Source organism: Lynx canadensis, chromosome C1 (assembly GCF_007474595.2).
Source record: "Lynx canadensis isolate LIC74 chromosome C1, mLynCan4.pri.v2, whole genome shotgun sequence".
NCBI classification, from domain to species: domain Eukaryota; kingdom Metazoa; phylum Chordata; class Mammalia; order Carnivora; family Felidae; genus Lynx; species Lynx canadensis.
The window spans coordinates 133,665,895-133,690,250 of NC_044310.1; the positions used below are offsets into that span (position 1 = coordinate 133,665,895).

A 24,356-nucleotide genomic window follows, 5' to 3' on the forward strand; every position below is an offset into this window, starting at 1 on the left:
TCGGTGGAAGTTAGATGCTATGTCATTACATGCCCTAAGGAGAACCATGTGTCAGGGAGCTGAAAGATCTCTGTCCAAAAGCCAACAAAGAATGAAGACTTTCAGTCCAATGACTCATGAGGAATTGAAACAACCCTTGAGTGTGGTTGGAAGAGAATCCGCCCCTGTTTGAAACTTGAGGTAACTGCGGCCTCGGCATACACATTGATCACCATTGCGTAAGCTCCTTTGGTTCAGAGGATCCAGCTAAGCTGTTACTGAATTTCTAAGCCACAAATATTGTAAGATGATAAACATTTAGTTTCAAGCCACTAATTTTTTAGGTAATTTATAACACAGCCATAGATATACAAGCAGGAAGCAGGTTGAGAAAGCTACTCAGCTTCAAACAGGGTCTATTTCTCATGGAAAAGAAGTGAAGACTCAGAATGTGGAATCAAGAGAACAGAAAGTGAAGCCAAGAACTATAGATGACCACTTCATGGGAATAGAGTTGCACCCTAATATAGGACTGGTGGTTTATTGGTATGGACCAGTGATTGCCTCCATCATTTTCTCTCTCCCTTTTTGAATGAGCATATCTGCTGTGACTTTTCTGGACCTGGCTCACCATATTGTGTTGGGTATGTGGGATTGAATATGTGTCTCTTTTTTATTCACAGGTTTTTAAATGAAGAAGAGCCATATTTGAGGAGCCTCAACCAAACAAGGACATGATTTGGATAATGACACCCTGAATTTTAGCCTAAGGCCATGATGTAGTGAGTTAGAACTCTTATAAGTGAGTGTATTTTGCATTGGAAGAGAATTGTCTGTAATACCTAGTCTCAAGATGATATCCTGGGTCGCCCGGGTGGCTCAGTCGGTTGAGTGTCTGACTGCAGCTCAGGTTGTGATCTCAAGGTTCATGAGTTCAAGCCCCACATCAGGTTCTGTGCTGACAGCTCAGAGATGTTTGGAACCTGCTTTGGATTCTGTGTCTCCCTCCTTCTCTGCTCCTGCTCAGCTTGTGCTCTGCTTCTCTCTCTCAAAAATAAATAAACATAAAAAGATTTTTTTAAAGATGATATATCCTGATGTGGACGCCCTTGTGTGATCCATCTCCATATTAAATCTGGGCTTGGCCTAGACTTTCTTTAATCTATAAAATGCAGCAGAGATATCAGTCTGCATCTCTCAAGGTGGAGCCTTAAAAGATTATCAGCTCTACTTTTGCCATTTGGAATCCTTTTTGAATTAGACCAACATAGTCTAAGGAGGCCTAATCATGCATGTGGAACTGCCCAAGGCAACTAAGAATATAGCAATACCCACGGTTGAGCTCCTAGACAAAAGTCAGCATAAACCTGGCAAACATATGGGTGAGGCCATATTGAATCTTGTAATCAGTCTAGCGTCTTAGTCACCCCCCATGTGAAGTGGAAGAACCATTCAGTCAACCTACAGAATCATGGAAGTCATAAATTATTGTTTGAAGCCACTGAGTTTGGGATAGGGTATTATGTAGAAATAGACAACTGAAATACTTTTTTTTTTAAATGTTTATTTTTTGAGAGAGAGACAGAGTGTGAGCAGGGGAGGAGCAGAGAGAGAGGGAGACACAGAATCCGAAGCAGGCTCCAGGAACCAAGCTGTAAAAGTTTCTTAATGGAAGTAGGAAGGATAATGAGTGCGTTGACAGCAGAGGCTTGAAAAACGTTAACCCACGTTAGTTAGAGGTAGAACATTTGGCAAAGTGGTTGCCATGAGGAAACATGAAAAGTAGAAAAAAAATTAATTAATCTATATATTTAGCTAAGGTGTCTTGACAGAATGTTAAAAGTGTTAACAGTTTTGTTTTAACTTTTTTGTTTTTTCATGTAATAAGAATCAGATATAGAGACATGAAGAAAAGAAAAAATACTGTTCAATTTTCAGTCAGAATATAGGCAAAACATTTTTCATCCAGGACTTCTGGCGAGACACAGAATCCGAAGCAGGCTCCAGGCTCTGAGCTGTCAGCACAGAGCCCAATGTGGGGCTCGAACCCATGAGACATAAGATCATGACCTGAGCCGAAGTCGGATGCTTAACTAAGTGAGCCACCCAGGCATCCCTGCAAGTGAAATACTTCTAAAATACAAGCCTATAAATTAATTTTTACTTTAAAACTTCCTTCAGTAAATCTGTATTCAGAAAAATATCCAATTCCTTGACATGAAATTCAAAGCTCTTCTAGATATGGTTTTCTGCACATGAGCATTAACCCAACCCCAAACCCCTCTTTGCACTACATGTATCTAACACTATTCTTGTTTCCATGAAATGCTCTTTACCTTTGTTTCTTTTAGTTCATTTCAGTTAACATTCACAAATCAATAGAGACTTGACTTTGCCTACAAGATTCTATGACCTGCTAGTCAAGCTGAGTATCTTCCACAATGTATTTATACACTTGGGAATACCTTTATTGATGCTTTTATTACACTCTATTGTAATTTGATTCCTGTAACTACTGAATCATGGTTGATTCATCTTCATATCCTTAAAGTTTAACATGCTGCTTAATATATTACATGAATGAATTAATGATTTTAGGACTGATGACCAAACTCTGAGATATAGAGAACATTTGAAACACTTGAAATATTAAAATTCCACGAGTGAAAAAAAAGTCTTGTGTAACCAAGAATTACTTTTGGTGCTTTTTAATTATTTCAACTGAGTTCTTAGAGGTTAAAAATTTCAAGTATTTCTCTCACAGGTATAATGATAAATACTAGCTCAATAATGATTATAGTTAATTGTTTGCTTAATGTGTGCCAGACATTGTCTAAACATTTTGTATTTAATCCCTATTATAACCCTATGAGATAAATACTTTACTGTGGTCATATTATAAATAAAGCCGGGGAAGGACACCTGGGTGGCTCAGTTGGTTAAGAGCCCAGCTCTTGGGGTTAAGCATCTGACTTTGGCTCAGGTCATGATCTCACAGTCTGTGAGTTCAAGCCCCGCGTTGGGCTCTATGCTCACAGTTCAGAGCCTGGAGACTGCTTCAGATCCTGGGTCTCTCTCTCTCTCTCTCCCCCTCCCTCTCAAAAATAAAATAAACATTAAAAAATCAATAAGTAAATAAAAGAGTCCAACTCTTGGTTTTGGATCAGGTCATTATCTCACAGATTTGTGAATTCAAGACCCACATCAGGCTCTGTGCTGAGTGTCCTGCTTGGGATTCTCTGTCTCTCTCTCTGCCCCTCCCTACTCATGCTGTCTCTGTCTCTCTCAAAATAAATAAATAAACTTAAAAAAATTAAAAATAGTTTAAAATGTTTATTTATTTTTGAGAGAGAGAGAGAGACAAAGTGGGAGAGGGCAGAAAGAGGGAGACACAGAATTGAAGCAGGCTCCACGCTCTGAGCTGTTAGCACAGAACTCAATGCGGGACTTGAACTCATGAACCAAGAGATCATGATCTGAGCTGAAGTCAGACACTTAACTGACTGGTCCACTGAGGCACCCCCTGCCCCACAAAAAACAAAAACAAACACAAACAAACAACAAAAAACTTTAAATAAAGCAAAGGAGATTAAGTAATATGTCCAAGATCAAAAAGCTAGAAAATGGGAGAGTTGGGATCCAAAACTGTCAGTCTGGCTCTGGAGGTCACATATTTAACAAATGTCATCTCCTCTCTTGGAGCACACAGATAATTTAGTTTATTTTAATTATTTACCTTTCACAATGTGCATCGTAAACTCATAAAATACTAACTTTGTACATGCATCTTCTCAAATGTAAAATAAGATAAAATGCATCTTCTCAAATGTAACATAAGATAAAATGATGACTGAGCTCATTCACTTCTCAGAAAAATAAACAAAGAAGTGTTTTGTAAACTCCAGAGTTCTGTCATGAGGTCTTCTGTCACAGGTCAGTGATATCTGGTAGTTTATTTTCTGTCTTAAAGTCATCTTGCTACTTTCCTGCCTTCTATCTTTCAACTGTCATTTTCATACTATTTATTACAGCCCGAATTATACTAAGTTTTCCAGACAGTACCTCCCTAAAAGGAAAAGCAAATCTATTATTTAAGGGTATTTAACTACCTGAATACTGGATTTTGAATTATTGCACTTTAGTCTCTCATCTTTTATTTTACTTTAAAAAAAATTGTTTAAAATTTATTTTTTATTTTGAGGGGAGGAGGAGGGACAGAGAGAGAGAGAGAGAGAGAGAGAGAGAATCCCAAGTAGGCTCTGCATTGCCACCGAGGAGACCAGACGGACACGGGGCTCAAACTCACAAACACTGTGAGCCAACACCAAGAGTGGGACACTTAAGCGACTGAGCCACCCAGGCACACCTAGCTAGTCTTCTCATCTTAAAATTAGTTCTGCAGTTTCCTTAAAAGCATTAAAGGATAGCAACCAGAGCAGATGAAGGTGCAGGAGCCTGGTCACTGCACTTCAACCAAAGATTATCTGATTTCATCTGATTTGCATACTCAACCTTCAGGAATATTCACAGAGTCTCAGGGGAGATAGGCATAATGTAAACACAATGCAGATATTAAATGCGTTGGTAAGGGCTGGAAAGTGAAAGAACAGAGTGATAGAGGGAGACTGACCAGGGGAAAAGAAAGACCCATTGAGGTGATGACAGTTAAATGAGACCTGGAGGGTGAGAAAATAGGCAGCAGAGGGTCTGGGAAACAGTATTCTAAACAAAGGGAAGAGTCTGTGTGGTATAAAAGGGTTTCATGTGGAAATGAGCTTTGTCTTTAGAGAAAAGTATTAACAGACAAGATTTCCTACTTAAAAGTTCAAAAACGTTTTCTAAGTGTTCTAAGGTCCTTTCCAGTTTGAAAATGATAGAGTTTGATGAAACAAAAGAAGACATTAATGGGCAAGCATTGTTTTAAAACTTAGTTTTAGTGTTTCTCTAGATAGTTCAGTTAATATAAAACAGCCTATTGGCCAACATAGGTCTGAGGTGAGTTGTAATCAAATGATCAGAAACGTCTCTTTGATCTTTGAATGTTCCTTTTATTTAATCTGTTCTCATCCCAAAGGGAGAGAACTGTTTCTCCTTTTTGCCTTACATTGACCCTTCAACTAAAAGTCATGACAGCAGGGGCAGCGGATGTTGGCCTGTGGGCTGAATCGAGGCCAGCATCTCTTGTTGTTCATTCTGCAAACTAACAACGGTATTTATACTTCCAAATGGTTAAAGATAATATTTAATGACATTTGATAAATATATGAAAATCAAATTTCATTGCCAACTTGTTTTTGGGAACTCAGCCATGCTCACTTTTTCACATAGTATCTATGACTTCTTTCACACTGTAAGGTCAGAGCTGTATGGTTGTGACAGAGGCCTTATCATCTTCAAAGTCTAAAATATTTACTCTCTAGTCCTTTATGGGAAAAGTTTCACTGACCCCTGCATGAAAGCATTTGTTTACTGAGGCACCATCATTAACACACTCTTGCCACTAATCTGATTCTGTTGTATGCCCATGGCTTTGTTGTAAGAAGTCCTGCCTGTAAACGAGCTGCTCTTTCTACCTTTAATTTTCAGGAATAATATCCCATTAACACACCAGACTATCAAATAACTTTATTTCATAAAACAGTATGATTTTTTTGTTGTTGTTTAACTTTAATTCATTAGTAACCTCCTAAATTTTATTTTGGAATATTGAAAAAATTTTCTGAAATTATAATACAAAAAGTTAACATTAGGTGTCAGTATTTTACATATTATTTAGTAAGTGTGTGACAATGAAAAAAATGTATTGGATTATTACACAGAGGATTTTCACTAGAAAATTTTACCTCTTGTTCAAATGCTTTCTTTCTTTCTTTCTTTCTTTCTTTCTCTTCTTTCTTTCTTCTTTCTTTCTTTTCTTTCTCTTTCTTTCTTCTTCTTCTTTCTCTTCTTTCCCCCTTAATTGTTTTTTATGATGCCTGCAAACCAAAATTTTGAAACTCCTCATTTTTAGGTATCTGCTGCTACATTTTTGTCATATGTCTGTGTGTGGGAATAGATATTAGCATGGTCCTAACAAGTATCTTTTAAATGTCCTGTATGATAATCTGAATGAGATTTCAAAATAGAGACCATTTGGAGGCAGCATGGTTTTGCAGGGAAAATACCAGGGAAGCATTATAGGGAAGTGGAAAGGATACTAAGTTGAATTCCTACATTAACTTTATCATTGATAACATTGTGACTCTTATTCCTTAACCCTCTAATTTATAATATTGTAGGTAAGAAGAGTAAATCATCTAGTTTCTACTCTGCAGTGTTGCAGTGAAGATCAAACGCCTTAACACTTATCCAGAGGCCAATTGTCAAAGTGGCTGTCTCCATGGACAACCCACAAATGTTAATACTTCCCTGTCACCATCTCCTATGTTTCTCTTACCTTTAAATTATTTTGAGTAAATAGATTAATATATGAAAGAGACCTAGCACATGGCGTTCAAGAAATAGAAATTTTCTCATCTCTAAATCATTTAATCATGCAGTCTTATCACACTGTGTGTCTTGTGTGTGTCCACATGCCGTTTATTTGTGTTCAGATCACTAAGCTTCAAATAATTTCCCAAAGAATCAGAGATTAAATAAGATCAAATCTATTCCATAACTTCAAATATCTCTGAAAATGATTTAGTCTGAGTTCCTTTTAGTGCATCCATATCTCTATGCAACATATAAGCATAAAAGATTCCTAAAGATATCAAAACTATATTGAACCCTTATAAATCAGTAAGGGAAAAATCAATACTCAATAAATGGCAAAGAATGCCTAAATAATACACACACACACACACTATTACAATGATCAATAATATTTCATGTAATATTCAGCCCCAGTAATAAAGAATAAAGTAAAAATAAAAACATTAAATTTGATAACTAACTGCTAAAAAATGACCATATGTTTTTCCTTTACTTAAACAACTATAATAGATTAAAGATGGCTAAGAGTTCTTGGTTGCTATTCCAATTGAGAAGTGGAATTCTTTTCTTCTTGAATCTGAGCTGACTTTAGTGATTTGCTTTATGAATAAGGTGTGTACCTTTTGTGACTGTCACAGAAGTCTTGTTATTTATACTCATCCCTTGGAACACCCAGCTCAGGTCATGATCTCATGGCTTATGGGTTCAAGCCCTGCATTGGGCTCTGTGCTGACAGCTCAGAGCCTGGAGCCTGCTTCGGAATCTGTGTCTTCCTCTGTCTCTGCTCCTCCCCTGCTCACGCTCTGTTTCTCTCTCTCTCAAAAATAAATAAACATTAAAAAATTTTTCTTTACGATGAAAAATAAAGAATAGTGTAAATTGTGTGGGTGAGAAATGCAGCTTTCCATGCCACCAAATGAGTAGAGGGCCCCGGTGAGTATGACAAGGTTAACAAAAATTCCTATGCTTTTGTCAGATGCCTCTCAGGACACAAGCGTGTCTCACATTGCATAGAATTCTAGTGTTCAAAGATGAGATCTATTTTTTAATAATATTGTTTCCAAAGTACAAACTAGATGCTTTATCCAGAAATCAACCAAAACCCTGTTTTCCAATAATAGAGGAAAACTCACACTGGACTTATTTCAAGAGGATAGGTCTTCAAGTGTCCTTTGTAGTTTTGATTTGCTTGGGGTCACTGGAACCCTTAAATCGTATATCCCCACAACTTACAGAGGTAGAAACTCAGAACCAACACAGTCGAGCTCTAGATCCCTTATGTTCTCACTCTCTGCCTGTCACTTTTCCCTCCCTGTTCTCCACCGTGATAGTGTGAGGATCCCACAATTCTCAACTGCTATGCCATCCCTCTCGGTGGGAATTGCTTATGATTGTTAGCTGCTTCAGCAGCCTCGTAAATCTGCTTCTCTCCTGTCAGAAAACAGAATAGTACCTCAGAAGATGCTCTGGCTTCAGTCAACACACACTTATTTTAAATATGGGAGATGTAGCATTGAAAGCAGGATCTAGTCATTGATTGCAAGAAGTTCGTGAGCATCCTTTTCCATAGACTAACCTCCATCTCAACAGGGTGGTCCCACCTGTGGAGCACTCACTTTGTTCTCTTCCCAGATGTGTTTCCACTGTTCTCATGCTAACTTTGAAAAGGAACAATAACTGAAGATTTCTGCCATCCAAGATACTTGATATTAACCCAGTCCCAACCTCCTGCATCCTGTGGCGACAGGGAGATGCTGAGTACCAGGACCCCCCTGACCCTTAGTTCTCTGAGTCAAAGCCCCCTCAATCAGATAGCTTTGTTTTGTTTTGTGTTGTTTTGTGTTTCTGCTGCTACCCCAGCAAGTTTTGAAGCAAACGTAGGGCAGGAAATTAGGGGAAAGAGAGCAATCTCACCCTACCCACAAACTTTCATCCAATCTATTGATAGATTATTAATTAATGTAATTCATTCTTTGTATTAAACAAATACAATGCCTTATCCCTTACCACTCCTACCTGGCATTCTCACAGGACCAGTTTGTCTTCTTTAACTGCAAGATCACTTCCTCCTTAATATCTACATACTTTTTATATTTTGTGAGTAATAATATTGAAAATAAATTTGTTAAAAGCCATCTATTTCCTGGCCCTGAAATACCTATTCCTCCTTCAAGAGCAAGGCTAGACTAGAGTCACTGGGTTCTAAGGCCTCATTTTGGCCTGTGCACATTACCTAGCCTCTTTGGGGGACATGCTTGCCTATTATATCCCAGACATAACTCTTTCTACTAACTGTAGAATCAGTAGAATCAGGTACCCACCACATATTTTAATAATCTGTCAGCACCAGAAATGTGAGTCTTCTCAGATCTTTTGTAACCAGCCAGCCAAGGGAAAAAAAAATGATTACCTGATGTCAGCCACTATTCTCCAGTCTCTGCTCTGGCACTTACATGAGAACTGACATGAGTTCCTTCCCCAAACTGTCCTTCCTTCCTCCAAGCTGCTATCAGTTTCTGTAAGTGTTATTCACCACCTTCTCAATAAGCTTTTGTGTTCTTCAAGTTGATACTTAGGCTGGTGGTTTTTTGTTTTCTATTGCTGCTGTAACAAATCACTACAAATGTAGCAGTTTGAAACAACACTCACTTATTATCTTACAGTTCTGAAAGTTAGAAGTCCAATACAAGTCTCATTGGGCTCATACCAAGGTGTTGGTAAGGTTGTATTCATTTTTGGAGAATTTATTTATTTGCTTCTTCCACTTTCTAGAGGCTGGTTACATTCCTTGGCTCATGGACCCTTCTTCCATTGTCAAAGCCAAAAACTTTGCATCTCTCCAATCAATGCTCCAGATCTCTGACCATAGCCAGCCAAGGCTCACAGCTTTTAAAAAGCCATGTGATTGGGTGCACCTGGATATCTAGGATATCTAGGATATGTAGGATAATTTCTCCATCTTCAGGTTTTGACCTTAGTCACACCTGCAAAGTCCCTTTTTGCCATGGAAGGTAACATTTATAGGGATTAGGGCATGGACATTTTAGGGGGTCATTATGAACTGGAAGCAAAAGGTCAAGAAAGAAACCTTTACACATTTTGATGCAAAAAGTGTTTTTATTAAAGCAGGGTGACAGGACCAGTGGGCAGAAAGAACTGCATTAGGATTGTGAGGAGCAACTGATGATATACTTTTAGGTTGGTGGAATAGAAATAAAGGAAGTTTCCAGAAGGATTTTCATATGTAAAGGATTTACAGGATCCTGGAGGTCTGGCTATTGCCAAGCTAACATTGCTTTTTGCCTCTAGGAAAGCATCAACATTAAGGCAGTTGTAAGTTCCTTGAGGAATATCATACTCTGCCTGTCGCAGGTATTTATCAATGGGCCACAAATTGTAAGGAAATTTAATTTTATCACATTTCTTCTGCCTTTTGTCTCCTCACCAAATAGATTGTCTATCCTATTTGGTTTCTGATCATTCCCTTTTCTCTCCTCCTACTTTTACTTTGCTGCCTTGTTGAATTCTTGGTCCCTTTAACCCTGAAACACTTTGCCTCCATCTTCTACTACCTGTCAGTAATCAAAGACAGATTTTTCTTTGGAAGGTAGGCTTCCAGATCATTCTTCCACACTCTCTTTGAAGTTCATAGTTGCAGGAAGCAGACTCAAATGGGGATTTGTATAAAGGAGGTTTATTGGAAAATGCACTGGAGATAATATGTATCTGTGTGGAGGGGATGGTGAAGGAAGCAGGACTGCACTGATGAAAGGTGATGAACATTAATGAAGTCTCAACAAAGTTCCCCCAATCCTGAGAACTTTGTTCTCAGGATACATGGTGTATCCTGGCTGAGAAAGTCCTTCCGATTGCCCTCCAATTGAAATCTTTTATATGGGGCTCCAACAAGCTCTCCATGGATGCAAGAGGCTGGGGTGATGGCAGGGGCGTGGGGGCAGCAGGCATGACCTCATGGTAGGCAGTCCTCAACACTCCTGGCAATGTGTTTTGAGGAATTGGTTATTTTAGGGCTGGAGAGTAAGAAATGGGCATTGAAGTCAGTGAACAAAGGCAAAAGACTCAGTTGAAGAAAAGAAGATCAAAGTTTAGGGAACAAATGGAGATAGGATAGCCTAGTATTTCTTATACCAATCACTTCTACTTGCTGTTGTTTGTATATACAGGTCTATATGAGATGTCAGGCTTAACTATCAGAAGGAAACGGATAATGGTCTTATTCCTGCTACTTGCCACCTTAATCCCCCTTTTGCTGAATGGTTTCTTATCTTTTATCGTTAATCTAATGAGCCTGGGTACATATATGCCTATATTTTATGACAAGCCATCACAAGTCCACATTTAATGAAGAAATGTTATAAAATATAAATGAATCATGATATATATGTGCGAATATACCTATACAAATATATATTATATATACACACACATATTCAGAAATACGTGTAAATAACTAATCTTGCTTGTAAATGTGTGTTGTTTTTGGGATGGGTGGTCCTTGCAAGGTGGTTTTAGGGCTAACTAGAAGTCTGATCTGAATTTGTTTTTGTTGAAAAACAAAAGGAAAAGAAAAAAATCTCAGTTCTTTTGTAACTACTAGATCAGCTCACAGAATTTATTTTTGTATATATAAGTCCACAAAATTTAATAAGCTTAATAATTTTAAAGATTTATTAAGAAAAAAATTGTTCCTAACCTGGTCTGGGACAGACCTTTTAATTCACAACAGCCTTCTGGGAAAAATTAGCATTCCTGATAAACTGCTTAAGCGATTTTCAGATAAACTTTTAATGGTATTAAGACCTCTTCTGGGAAACCAGTTGTCATCCCACTCAGCTGAATGATAGCTAAGAGTTCAATGATCTTTCACTAGACATCTTTTTTTGTTGTTGTTCCTGTTTGCTTTTAGTCTAAAAAAAATTCTTACCAGTCTTTTGTATATGTGTGTGTGTGTGTGTGTGTGTGTGTGTGAGAGAGAGAGAGAGAGAGAGAGAGAGAGAGGGAGAAAGCTTAAAATTGTCCAATTTAGGATAATACAGCAATTTGGAAATAAAATTTGATCAGTGCATATAACTAAATTTTCTAGACAAAAACCTCTTTCAGATATAAGGTATTTTATTGGTATTTCATCAGATTTAGAAACAAGATTCTCTAAACATTTTTAAACTACAATTATGAATTTAACACTTAATTTTATTAATATTTGTCTGAAAATGTTTCCAACTACTTACATAACTATTGTAAAATTTAGTAAGTTAAATTTAAAAATAGAATAAACCTAAGCCTATTAATATTCTAATACATATATAACCTAGTTGAGTTTGCAAGTTAAGATTTCTAGTTGGAATTGATTTCATAATGACATGTTTTACACTGGAGTTACAAACCTCACCTATTATTCTAATATGCTAAATTATTCTAATATTCTATTATTATCATTATATTATACTATTATTATTATTATTCTAATATGCTAAATTCTGCAAAAAATTTCAGATATTTAAAATACCAAGTATGCATATTTGGTTTAACAACTAATATACTAATATGATAGATGTGATTCTATAAAATATTATAATATGTAATTCTAAATCTTTGCTGTTTTTTTTTTAATGCTATACATAGAGAAGCAATTATGACAGTCAACAAAATTTGGGGGATTATCTTCCCATGAAATTTTGGAATTGACTTTCACTTTTCTGGTTCTTAGAGACCAGAATATATTGACAAAGTAGCAATGGGTCTTTATCTGGGATTCTGATGGTCTTCCCAAGTGTATAAGTAGTATCCAAAGAACCCTCTTAAAATGGTAGACATTTGAACCATTTTCTTAGAATTGAGTCATATAATTAATTTTGAAATGAAACAAGAGTCTATAGTCCTCAATGAGGAATTAATTTAGATTAGATTTTGTATTTCTTTCAATAGAAATGGTGTCTCCATTCCAGGTCTGAAGACCCGTGAGCTTGAAAGATTTTCACATTATCTTAGTATTAAATAACGTTAGCAGATATGAAAATGATATCAATCATGTATTATTATTCAGTCATAAATTCCAAGGTCATCTATGAACACTGTCCTTTCTCCTAAGGTCTTGAGCCTCTCAGCTCTGAAAACAATGCCGTCAGGTCTTATTTTCCTCATTACAAAAATAATGATGCAGGCTGGCTGAGTCTGAGGGTCCAGAGCATGGTCCCACTGGATCATCCAAGAGGGTCTTGGCTTTGTGCAGGATAGAAATCAAACCTGAGCCTAGAGGAAGTGAGAGCAGAGTTAACTGAAGACAGAGAGCTAGTACAGATATAGACAGAGCTCTAGGAGACTTGAAAGGAAAGAAGAGTGAGTCTTGTCTTAGTTTGGGGTCCAGGGTTTTCATGGAGGATTGTGGTCTGTGCATGTGTCTGTCTTCTCAGGCATCCAGGAACACAGATGAGGGTTTAAGCATTCTCCATGAATCACATGCCCTGGAGTTGGGGTCTTGATAAGTCAGTGGTCTTGGAAACTGTTCACATCCACCGGTCCAGTCCCTCCTTAGATGTTATCTGTGGTGCTGGAAGACTCCAAAGAAATCATTGACTCCTTGACCTTTACAAGAAGGACATGTATCAGTTGTTCTATAAGGTGTGTATAAGGTGAAAGTGTAGGTCCTAGCAAGAATAGAAGCAGGAAAAGGAGCAAAAAGAGTAGTTTTTCATGGGGTCTCTGTAGTTTCTCTGTATCAATAATTATAATATTATCCAACTCACAGGTTTGTTGTGAATACTAAATTAGGTATTTGGAAACTTCTTTGTAACAGAATTAGTGTTCCTGTCTTTTTACCACAACTACTAACTACCCTTTAATGAGTTTTCACTATAGGTCAGATACAATAGGACAATAGGAGCTTTGAATTATCCATTTAAACCTCTAAACAATGCTAGGTTATAACCTATGGTTATGGCTATAGTTATGCTGCTCATATTGGTGAAACCAGAATTAAAGCCATATCTGACGGCCTACAAGGGCAGCTCTTTTAAGTTTTTTTAATGTTTATTTATTTTTGAGAGAGAGAGAGAGAGAGAGAGAGAGCACACAAGCAGGGAGGGGCAGAGAGAGACAGAGAGAGACAGAGAGAGAGAGAGAGAATCTGATGCAGGCCCCAGGTCTGAGCTGTCAGCACAGAGCTGGATGCGGGGCTCAAAATCATGGACCTTGAGATCATGACCAGAGACGAAATTGGAGACAACCAACTGAGCCACCCAGGCGCCTTCAAAGGGCAGCTCTTGCAGCTCTTTCAACCTCTGTTCTCTATGAGCACTGGCGTCTGAGGGTGCTAAGTGCTCTAGGAAACCAGGAAAGGATAATCAGTGTAAACCGGACCATCCAGACCTTGGTACACAGGCGGTCCACTATTTTACACCATTCTTTTTTCTTTTACCTCCACCAATGACCTTTCATTGCTGTTTTTCTCTTTCTTCTTTGCTGGAATTCCATTACTGAATATATATTAAGCTGTGCCAAGACAAGGAATATGTTTTCCATTGTTTGGAATTCCTTGGTGTCGTGCAGCATTACTCCATACATGTGGTAGGTACTATAAAATCAATTGTAGAATGCATGAAGCAAATAGTTAAAAAACAACAACAAAAGGAACACAGATGTATGTTATTTAGTATTGAACCCACAAGAGATACTTAACTGGGCAGGGGGAGGGGAAATGAACCCTCTAAAATGTATATTTTTAAATTTTTTTAAAGTTTTTTTTAAAATGTTTATTTTTGAGAGAGACAGAGTGCAAGTGGCGGAAGGTCAGAGACAGAAGGAGACATAGAATCCGAAGAAGGCTCCAGGCTCTGAGCTGTCAGAGCAGAGCTCAAGGAGGGTCTTGAACCCACAGGCTGTGAGACCATGACTTGAGCTGAAATCAGATACTTAACCAACTGTGCTACACAGTCACCCCAAAAATGTATACACTTTTTAGTTTTTCTCTACACTAGGCATTTACAAATACTTTATTTCTTTTAAGCCTTTCAACAACCCCCCAAGATAGGTTGTATTACTGCTATTACCATTGCTGTAGAGACACTAAAGAAATTAAGACACTTGTCGAAGGATAAAAATCAAGTAAGCATCAGGGCCAGACTTTGGGGCCTACTGTGTCTGATTACAGCAACAAAAGGAGAGAACTTTTCTTTTGATCATAAAGTGAGTACTGAAGCTGCTTATTGTTGAAAGTATTTCCTACTACAATGCTGGACATTCTTAGTAGAACACTTTTAACAAAGTTCCTGTGTTCTTCAACAAAAATTGATTTAAATGTAATACCCTTCAGACTGGGGTAGTTATTTGAGAAAATGAAAAAATATGCCAAATTGATCTCAGTACCTCCACCCACATCCCTCTTTTATGTACTCTTTACCCTCTAAGCTCCTAAAGGCTTTTTGTCACTGAGGGGGTCTTCAGAGCTGTCCTGTGACACCTTCCCTATCCTTCTTTAAAAGTTTACTGTGGAACTTGGCAGACATCTCATTCTCAACATGGTTGAAATTAAACTCCCTGTTTAACTGCCCCATATAAACCTTGTTCCCTGCTCTTCCTCCTATCCTACATCCTGTGATGCTTTAATAACTTTCATCATATCATGTGCCCATTAATCGTCATTTTGTTACCCCCCTTCCCCTGCTCAAGCGTCCCATGTATAATCAACACCAAATTTATTGACACTACTTCCTACCACCCTATATTTTGTTCTTTTTTTTTTTTTCCACTGTCAGGATCATAATTCAGTCATATCTTTTTTTCTTTTTTTTGTCTTGGATTAATGAAAATGGACCATTACATATTTCTCTGTTTTGGATCATAACGACCCTTTGAGTTCTCTAGTCTACAGACAAAATATCTTTTAACAAAATATGTTCTGGTTGGATCCCTTTTTTAACTGTCACTATTTCCGGAATCTGGGGACAGAATACATATATGGCTCTGATAACCTTTCAAGCGTCATATTTCTCCAAACTGCTCTTCAGTCAGAGGTAGCCAAGTTTTCTCTTGCTTTGTGATATTTGCAGTTCTCTGCTTAGAAGACATTTCTCATGCCTGATCCCCTGTCACATTCCATTCCTTCTTCAATTCTCCGTTAAGGCTTAACTTTAAATCGTTGCTAATCCTAAGGGTCACGTGAGCTATCTAAATATTCTCATGGCAAGGATGGCTTGGTGGCTTAGTCAGTTGATGTCGGCTCTTGGTTTTGCCTTTGGTCATGATCTCATGGTTCGGGGATTGAGCCTGGTGTCGGGCTCCATGCTGACAGCACAGAGCCTGCCTGGCATTCTCTCTCTCTCTCTCTCTCTCTCTCGCTCTCTCTCCGCCCCTCCCCTGCTTGTGTGCCTGTGCACACACATGCTCTTTCTCTAACTCAAATAAATGAATAAAACTTTAAAAAAATAACTTATAAAATTCTCTACTATTCTATCTCTACTATTCCTACTAGTGCAAAAGTAGTACTCTTTTTTCCCATGTGTTTCCATGGATGTTTCGTACATCTCTGTTTTTATCCCCATTGTATTGGTCCTCATGTACTAAGTATTGGACAGAGATCTAGGTAGCATAGGCATTCATGGAAAGCTAGTTTACCTGAAATATTAAACTTATTCACCATATTTTATTATATTTAATGTAAGAAACTTCAGGTAACTGACATACAAATTTTTATTTCTTTATATTTTAGAAATTATATATGTAAGGCAAAAATATAAGGCAAAAATAAATCATGCCAACTAAAAGTAGAATATAATGCTTGTATGAGTTTGAATAGCATAAGAACTTCATATTAATGGGGAAATGTTTTTAATAAATGTGTACTAAATTAATGGAAGGAAAGTTAATGAGAAACATATTGATATATATACTTATCTGACATAATGCTGAATATTTACTTCTAAGTCTTTTTACCATCGCAGCTCAGTATTCAGTTGGATGGATTAATGTAATTAATTTAAACAAATGGGACACTCAAATTTAGATTTAAAAAACCAAAATCTTGAAGATAAGATGACAGAAAAAGAGTCATACCAGAGTGAAGTTGGTACAAGGGAAGAAATGTAAAATGTAAATACTAAAAAGTTCATTTGTTTGATATTGTGGCATGTGTCTTTCACTGCATTTAACATCTTTCTTAAAAATCACAGTTACATAAAGTCATTGAATTTTATATTGACTGGGTTGGATACAATTATTAAAAACGTAAGTATTCTACGAGAATCTGGTGGGTAGCATAGATTTAGACACTGTTTGGACCAGTTAAGTATTAGGTGGTTTTTGTTTTGTTTTGTTTTGTTTTGTTTGCTTTTTGCTTTTGTTTGCTTTTGCTTTTATCATGCCCCAAACTTTCACTCAGTATTGGTGACACTTTTTATTTACATGCCCTGGAAACTCCACAAATGACTCAGTTATAGATCAGTAATTCATGCTTTTTTATTCTTCAATTTTATTACCTAAACTTACTCTTCTAAGCATCATTTTATGTTTCTAGTTAAATATAAGTGAAAATTGATTGGAGTATTTCTCAATGGAATTTTATCTTTATTTCATCATAATTGCTTCATATTTGAATAATGACAGATGAACTGCCTCATTCAATTGCAGTTTTAAGGCTTTGAAGTCACAATAACAGCACAGGATTTAAATCCTCAAGCCATTATTATAGCAGAAAAGACATTGGAGAAAATGAAAACTTATGGTGCTATAATTTGCTGGGGGGAAAAAAAGACTCCAGTGGTTAAAACATATTATTTCTTGGCCATTTCTAACCTAAGACATGATGACATAGGAGGTGAACTGGACAGTTACATTGTGGTCCCACCTTCCTAAATTACTTCTGGAGCAATATTTTATAACTATTGAGCCAAAATTCACATCAAGTACATGACACTACAATTATTTTGCTTCAGGATGAAGCATTATCTCAGTGGCATTTATAATTCTATTCAGCAACAATTCAGTATTTCACCAATAGAGATTTCATCAGATCTTTTTCTTTTTTCTCTGACATTTACATCAAGAGCTGAGTACTTGTTAATACTCCGAGGTATGCATTTCAAAGTTCTTTTTTTTTTTTTTTTTTTTCTTTTGTATTCAGCTTTAAGTAATGAATCAAACAATAGGCAAAGCCTAAAAGTACAAAACAGATCTTGCATTTAAAATTTCATTAACATGGCTAATGTATTTTGCAGTGGCTGATGTATACATACAACACTTTCATTTCTTGACTAAGAGACTATATTTCTACCAATGTGGCATCAAAAGTTTTTCAAGACCTCAATATACAGCGGCATGAGACACAAAGTAAACGGAATAAATGAAAACACGAAACACTAGCATAATTCAGAGCATATAAATAACACATAAAAGGAAAATTTATAAAGGATTATAATGGATAACATGAATGAGAAGACAGCTCCCATTTGAAATTATAGAAAGACACATTTTTACCAGGGATTTTCTGTAGCCATTCACCAAAGCATGTTGATAACCCTGATAAGTCAATAACTTTCTTTAAGAATGAAATTATATGACATACAATTAATTACATATTATAAAAATTGTATTTTGTATGAACACTAAGTTTGGGTGAAGTTGGAAAACCCAGTGATAACAGTTTCTAGTTTCATAGAAAGAACATCATTAGATATTTCTTCTTGAAAGGATCATTGAACACTATGAATGAAGCGCTGAGTCAAGCAAAACACCTGATATTTCCATGCTAGTGGAATCTGTTTAAATTCTAAAACCTTGTTTGTTTACATCCTGATGCTGTTCAATTATTCAGATGTCCTGTGCCATTTGGGCTGTAGGGGGAAAGTGAGACGGAGTGAGTGCTCAATTTATGTGCTCAGTCAATGTCTCCTTATGTTGTGTGGTATAGCAGAAATCACCAATGTCTTTTGGATCTTGAAGATGAATTTACAATTAAGAAAAAAGATTTCTATAACATACCATGACAAAACTTATATGCATATAAACTTAATTGATTAGTAGTTATTTTTAGAAATTTTGTTTTGCTTTGTTTCATCTGGTCCTGTCTGATTCTCTTTAATAGTTTTAGATTTCTGTCTGAGTTAAGGAGAGCTTTGTTTGGTGTATTTTATCTCTGAATTGAATTTGGTCAACTTCATCAAATTGACTGATTAATTGTAATTGTGGTCTCAATTTATTGTGATTCAAATCTCCATTTCCAACTTCTTTTTCTTGAGGTTCTTTCTCTAAAAGAGAAGGTCAAGCATTTAGAGAAGCTGGCAGCAATGGGTATGGGTCTAGGATGACGTTAAGAAGGAAGGCAAGAAGGCAAGAAGGAAGATGAAGAACTGTATGAAAATGTATGAAAGCATTTGCCTTTCTTTGCCCAAATGCACAAGGTGATATCTGGTACCTCAGATCTAGGAAAATGTTAAAAAGATACCTGTCTGTGTGATATGTTCACATCTTACTTTCTGCACCAAACTGGTAGGTTCTGGATACTCTCTCTCCCCTGTTTGATAATTGTAGTACTTGATGAGGGAGCATAAGGCCCACTGACACCCTGCAAACAACCTCCCCATCCCCCCCCCCATCAGGTGGGGTATGTGTCATATTCTTAGGCACTCCTGGCTGACCAAGAATAAAGGAAAGGAGAAAACAAATGGTTAACTGATAGAGATCACAGTCATGCAGGACATGAGTCTCAAAAAGTTTACAAATATCTTAGTAAATTGCAAGAAAAAAGTGAATCTTATCAATAGCCTAATCTCCAGAACCTATAGATTCAGTTTCCTGGAGCCCCAATATCACCCTCCCCTTCATAGTGATGTGAGGAACAAAGGCAAGAAAGAAATGGCAGGTAAAATTAAATATCCTTATAACCTGAAGTCCATTGACAAATACTTGAGGCAAATACAGATTGTAACATTTCTCCGGGAACCCCCAACTGTCCTAATGTTAATGCTTTACTAGAGGGAAAACACCTTAGCAAGGCCTCTGGAACCTTATGAATCCTCCTAAGCACATGAAACTCCTCCTGGAGGCCCCCCTTTTGCATTTACCTCCCCCAACTCCATAGTGTATAACCAGTCACTCTTCACAATCCTAGTGCAGCTCTTTCTACCCACGGGTCCTATTTCTGTGCTTTAATGGAATCACCTTTTTTTGCACTCAAAGACATCTCAAGAATTCTTTCTTGGTCATCGGCTCCAGAATTACACCACTCCAAAACCCCATCAGTGCACAGGCCTTTATATTTCTAATCCTTCCACTGAAATACCTCCCAGACCTCGGTGTTACAGCACCAAAATAATACTTTTTTCCTTATTCTCTCCTAGATCCACTCATAATGTTTGCAGAGCCCAGAGCAGGAGTATAAATAGAGATCTCCATATGTATATCTATCTATCTATCTATCTATCTATTACTAAATACTTAAAAGTTATAAATCAAATGATTAATAAACTATTAAATAATACCAAGTTCTATCATCCTACATTGATACATATTCCTTTATAGTGACCTGGAAAACCAGAATCAATGTTTGAATTTTTGTGCTCCTTGGAGACCACTCTGAAATGAGGGTACAGGGGTGCCAACCCCTGCCCTTGGTCTTCAATTTGAGCCAAGCTCTCTCTTCCTACTCTAGGCTCCACCCCTCAGCTTAGAGGGACCTCACTGGCATGCGTGTCTAGCTTCATCCAACTTTTCCCCCCAAATGGCCCTTCCTTAGGCCTGCCCAAGAGCTGGTGGTGCACATACCTGGCAGTGTGGCCCAACCTTGGAAAGATAGAAGCAGGGGAGACATTTTAATAAGACCTAGAAGAAGGGGCACCTGGGTGGCTCATTTGGTTAAGCATTAAACCCTTGATCTCAGCTCAGGTCATGATCTCACTGTTCATGAGTTCAAGCCCCAGGTTGGGCTCTGGCAGCGTGAAGCCTACTTGGGATTCTGCCCCTCCCTCACTCTCTAAATAAATAAATACATAAATAAACAAACAAACTTAAAGTGGGAGAGACAGAGAGAGAGAGTGAGAGAGAGAGAGAGCGAGAGAGAGAGAGAGCAAGAGAGGAGGCTAAGGACTGTTTGGACAGGAAGTTTCCAAATCTTCAGTATCCGTAGATGTCTAGATGTCCAGAGACAGGATTTCCAGTTGGGTACATGTAACTGGTCTGTGTATTCCTCACTCATGGAGAAGAGCATTCTGGAAGGGAGCCTGAGCACAGATCTTTAAACTGTAGGTCTCATCAAGTGGGACTCTTCTAGTCTCAATCGTATTTAGAGAAGAAGCAACCTAGGGTCATTCATATTAATATGTGAATGATGAATGACACTAATTCTTCAGTAGGATTGAAATGATTCCCTAACTTCTAAAATAAATGAGGTCGCCAACTTTTCATATTAAAGATCTACTTGTAATGTGGTTGTTTGAATTTTGTCAGATGGGTCAGCAAAAGCACACTTAGTTTACAATATAGTTGAAATTCTATTGAAAAGAAAATGAGAGACCACACTGGTTTTGCAACAGTAGTTAATTAAATTACATATAAAAAAAAAAACAAAGGAAAATAAACCCAGAAATCTTTAATTTCCTGTAATTCTTTATAAAATTTGAAATTTCCTAGTAATAATTTTTGATTATGACTATAGCTGCTAATACTCTGGGACCATTCAGATCAGACTCTCCTTAACTCAAGGGGCATTGAAATTCAAGAAGAGGGTTTGAAGAGCAAGGTGTTGACCCTATGTTGATCTGCAAGTTTGAATCTGGGGCATTGCCTTTGAGCATGGCTGATACCCAGCGAGTGTAACAAGGCTATATCTGCTATTTATGGGCAGTATCTACTACTGCCAGTAGTCACCTGGTCAATATGTATGCCTTACGACTATCTAAATATTTTTAATATCCTTGTTTGTTGGATCTCTTCATTGTCTCTGGGGCAATTTAAGAAGTAAATTACCTGAAACATAATCTCAAACAAGCTGTGTACCAGAAAATGAGACATATATTTTAAATATGGTAAACTATTGCAATAAATCAGAATCAGACAGAAAAAGAATGACGTTGGTCCTCCACTAGTCAACTTTTCAGTAGGAAGTGAGCTTGCATTCATCTTTTGGGGAGAGTGGGCTGAGGGCAAGCAGAGGCAACCCTGATTCAGGAGACAAGATGTGTTCTACATTTCCAGTAATTTTCTGCCCAAATCTCATCAGATTTGGCTGATGAAACTAACCCAGCCTAACTAGCTATAAAACTATGTAACTGAGATTTCTGAACTTACTATCTCTGTTGAGGAAACCCCAGGCAGCCACAAAACCCAGAATAGTCCCCATCTATGTTTAAGTTAAAGGGCACACGTTCCATGAGGTGGCACCACATCACTGATGAACCTGACAGTAATTTGGGTCTTGTGGGTAAATGGGTCTCTCAGGACTTTTAGCTGGCTGGATTGAGAGGATAGCCATTTTGTTAACCTCACAATAATACAGTTCTAGATTTTGTGTGATTTATTATTTTTTGGATCCCATTTATCTTGATTTAGAGGGAGAAGAGATGGAGACACCAGTCAATCAGTAAAGCCAAATAAGAAAGTTCTGCATGATAAGCGTTGGAAGTTACTCAGCAACTTTGACTTTGGACAGCAAGATGTCTACTAATGGTGAAGGATGCCTGTGTGTAATTCTACAGGAGGACTCAGTTATGTCTTCTCATATTGGAAGCATTTCCTGACATTTCCCTGCATAAACCAATGTCTCAAGGAGTATTTTCCTGAATTAAGTGGAATAATAAAAGGAGCTACAATCCATTCACCAGAATGATATTTGTTAACAAAAATAGTGCAATAAACCTTTGATAGCTCCCCTTTGATTTCAGAATAAAGGAAGAACATTTAGAATAACATGCTCTCAAACTAACCCCTGGCCTAATTGCAGGACTTACCTGTAGACCACTCATATTAATATGCTACTTCCTTTGATTCCTTGATATGTGCAGGTATCCTTGTGTGTCTATACACACACACACACACACACATAAGCTCTAGACACATACTACTATTTTTCATTAATTATGTGAGATTAACTTCACTATGTATAGGTAAATATAGAGTATCTTGCTAGATTTTTGTCTTACTAGATTTTGTGATCTGTACAGTAAAAAATAAAAACAATCATATTAGTTATTTTAAATTATCTTTGGCTCAATTCTGATTTTAGAGACAAGAAACAATGATTTATCCAATCACCATTTCCCTCTTCCTAAGAAGCAGAACACCAATTTTCTTTTTGGCTCACAATGTGCCCCGCTAAAAGCTTGCATTTATAAACCTTTTTTCTTCCCAGTAGTGGCCAATAAGATATAAGAAAATTGTTCATTTGTAACTTATGATTTGCTGACAATACTCTCCCTACTATGAACTAAAATGTAATAACTAGGTAACATTAGAAGAACTCGTTTATACTACTGATAGTTTCTTAAGTTTGTAATCTTTTTCGGAGTTCAACTCAACTTTTGAGTACTCTTAACATTAACTTATTAGAATGTTCACAAAACTTATAAGAATCTACCAGTGAGATTAAAAGGAATTGGAGTAAAAGAAGTAATCAAGTTATTTTTCAATATTTCCTTCATTTTGCTCTATGCATGGTCATGTCTTGTTAGATACTAAAAGGGTTTTAAATAAAGTTTGTTGAAGAGGGTAGGGGAACTTTCCTGAGAAGCCAAGGAGTCAACCTTCATTTTGATATTATCTACTTATATTTTATCAGGATATATACAGGGCAAATTTTTCTAAATATTTGTATAATCCAATATTTGAGGTTGAAAATGAATACAATCTTTCATCTAAAATAAAGTTACTCCTAATTTTTGGGAAATTGTTTTACTTGTAGGTTTTTAATTATTCTAATACTTTTAGTTTACCCAAGATTTATATGAACTTGAGGAGAAAAAATAATCTAATTTGAGTGAGGCACTTATTAATTCATCTTTTGTGTATTACTGATATATAGTTTATTTCATAATACTGCAGAATGTTTTTGAATATGTAAGACAATTAATATATATCTCAAGCATTATAATGTGCATTACTACATTCAATGGATAAGAATGTGCTGAGATAAAATCTCTTTTAAAAATGAAGATTTTCTATGTCCATGCCCAGAAACACTCTAATTCAGTAGGTCATTGGATGGACATTGACATTTTTTACAAAACACACACAAACTCCTAATCATTATGGTATAAAAGTTTTGACTAGATTGGGGAAAATAAGCAAACAAACAAGCACTTCCTTCAATTTTCTAGTTATCCAGTAAAGGTTTTCCAAAGAGTTAATCATAGGAAGTAGACAGTACTTTTTCCCAAGAGCAACAGAATACGTTTTGTTCATTGTGTGTAAGGATAAATAAATGTTTTCAATTTTAATAACTGAGCATATCTTGAGAGTGAAAATGTAACCTAGCTGAAGAGTCATTATAGGATTTTTTTCTTAACTGGAAACTTTTCCCCCCAGCTGTCTGCAGAAATAGATTATTTCTCCTAATTTCCTGATTTAGTTATAGTCATAGTGTACATAAAAACAGATTTGATTTTCTTGGAATCAAACATAAAATGAAAGCCAAGGCCTTATCACTGAAACAAGACAGCAGTTTTGCAGAGCTGTGTACATCCTTTGAACTCAGATGACATTGTCTCAGAGGAAAAGATGTTTGATGAGTTTTTTACACTTTAAAGCTCTTGCTAAGGAAAATGAGCTGGGGAATCTCTTTTGGTAGAATTGAAGGGAGGGGGGTGGATCATTTCGTCTTCAAAAGATGAGGGAAAAAGTGTCATTTTCTATTTCCCTTAAGTATCATTCTTTCAAATACTTGTGTGACAAGAGGTTCAACA

The 24,356-nt window shown here is 36.8% G+C and overlaps 1 long non-coding RNA gene across 1 annotated transcript; it reads left to right on the top strand.

The window, feature by feature from the left end:
* Positions 1-22,503, top strand: LOC115521761. Its single transcript, XR_004344013.1, has 3 exons — positions 1-180; positions 663-781; positions 22,009-22,503. It is a non-coding gene; the product is annotated as an uncharacterized LOC115521761 (long non-coding RNA).
* Positions 22,504-24,356: the final 1,853 nt, after the last annotated feature.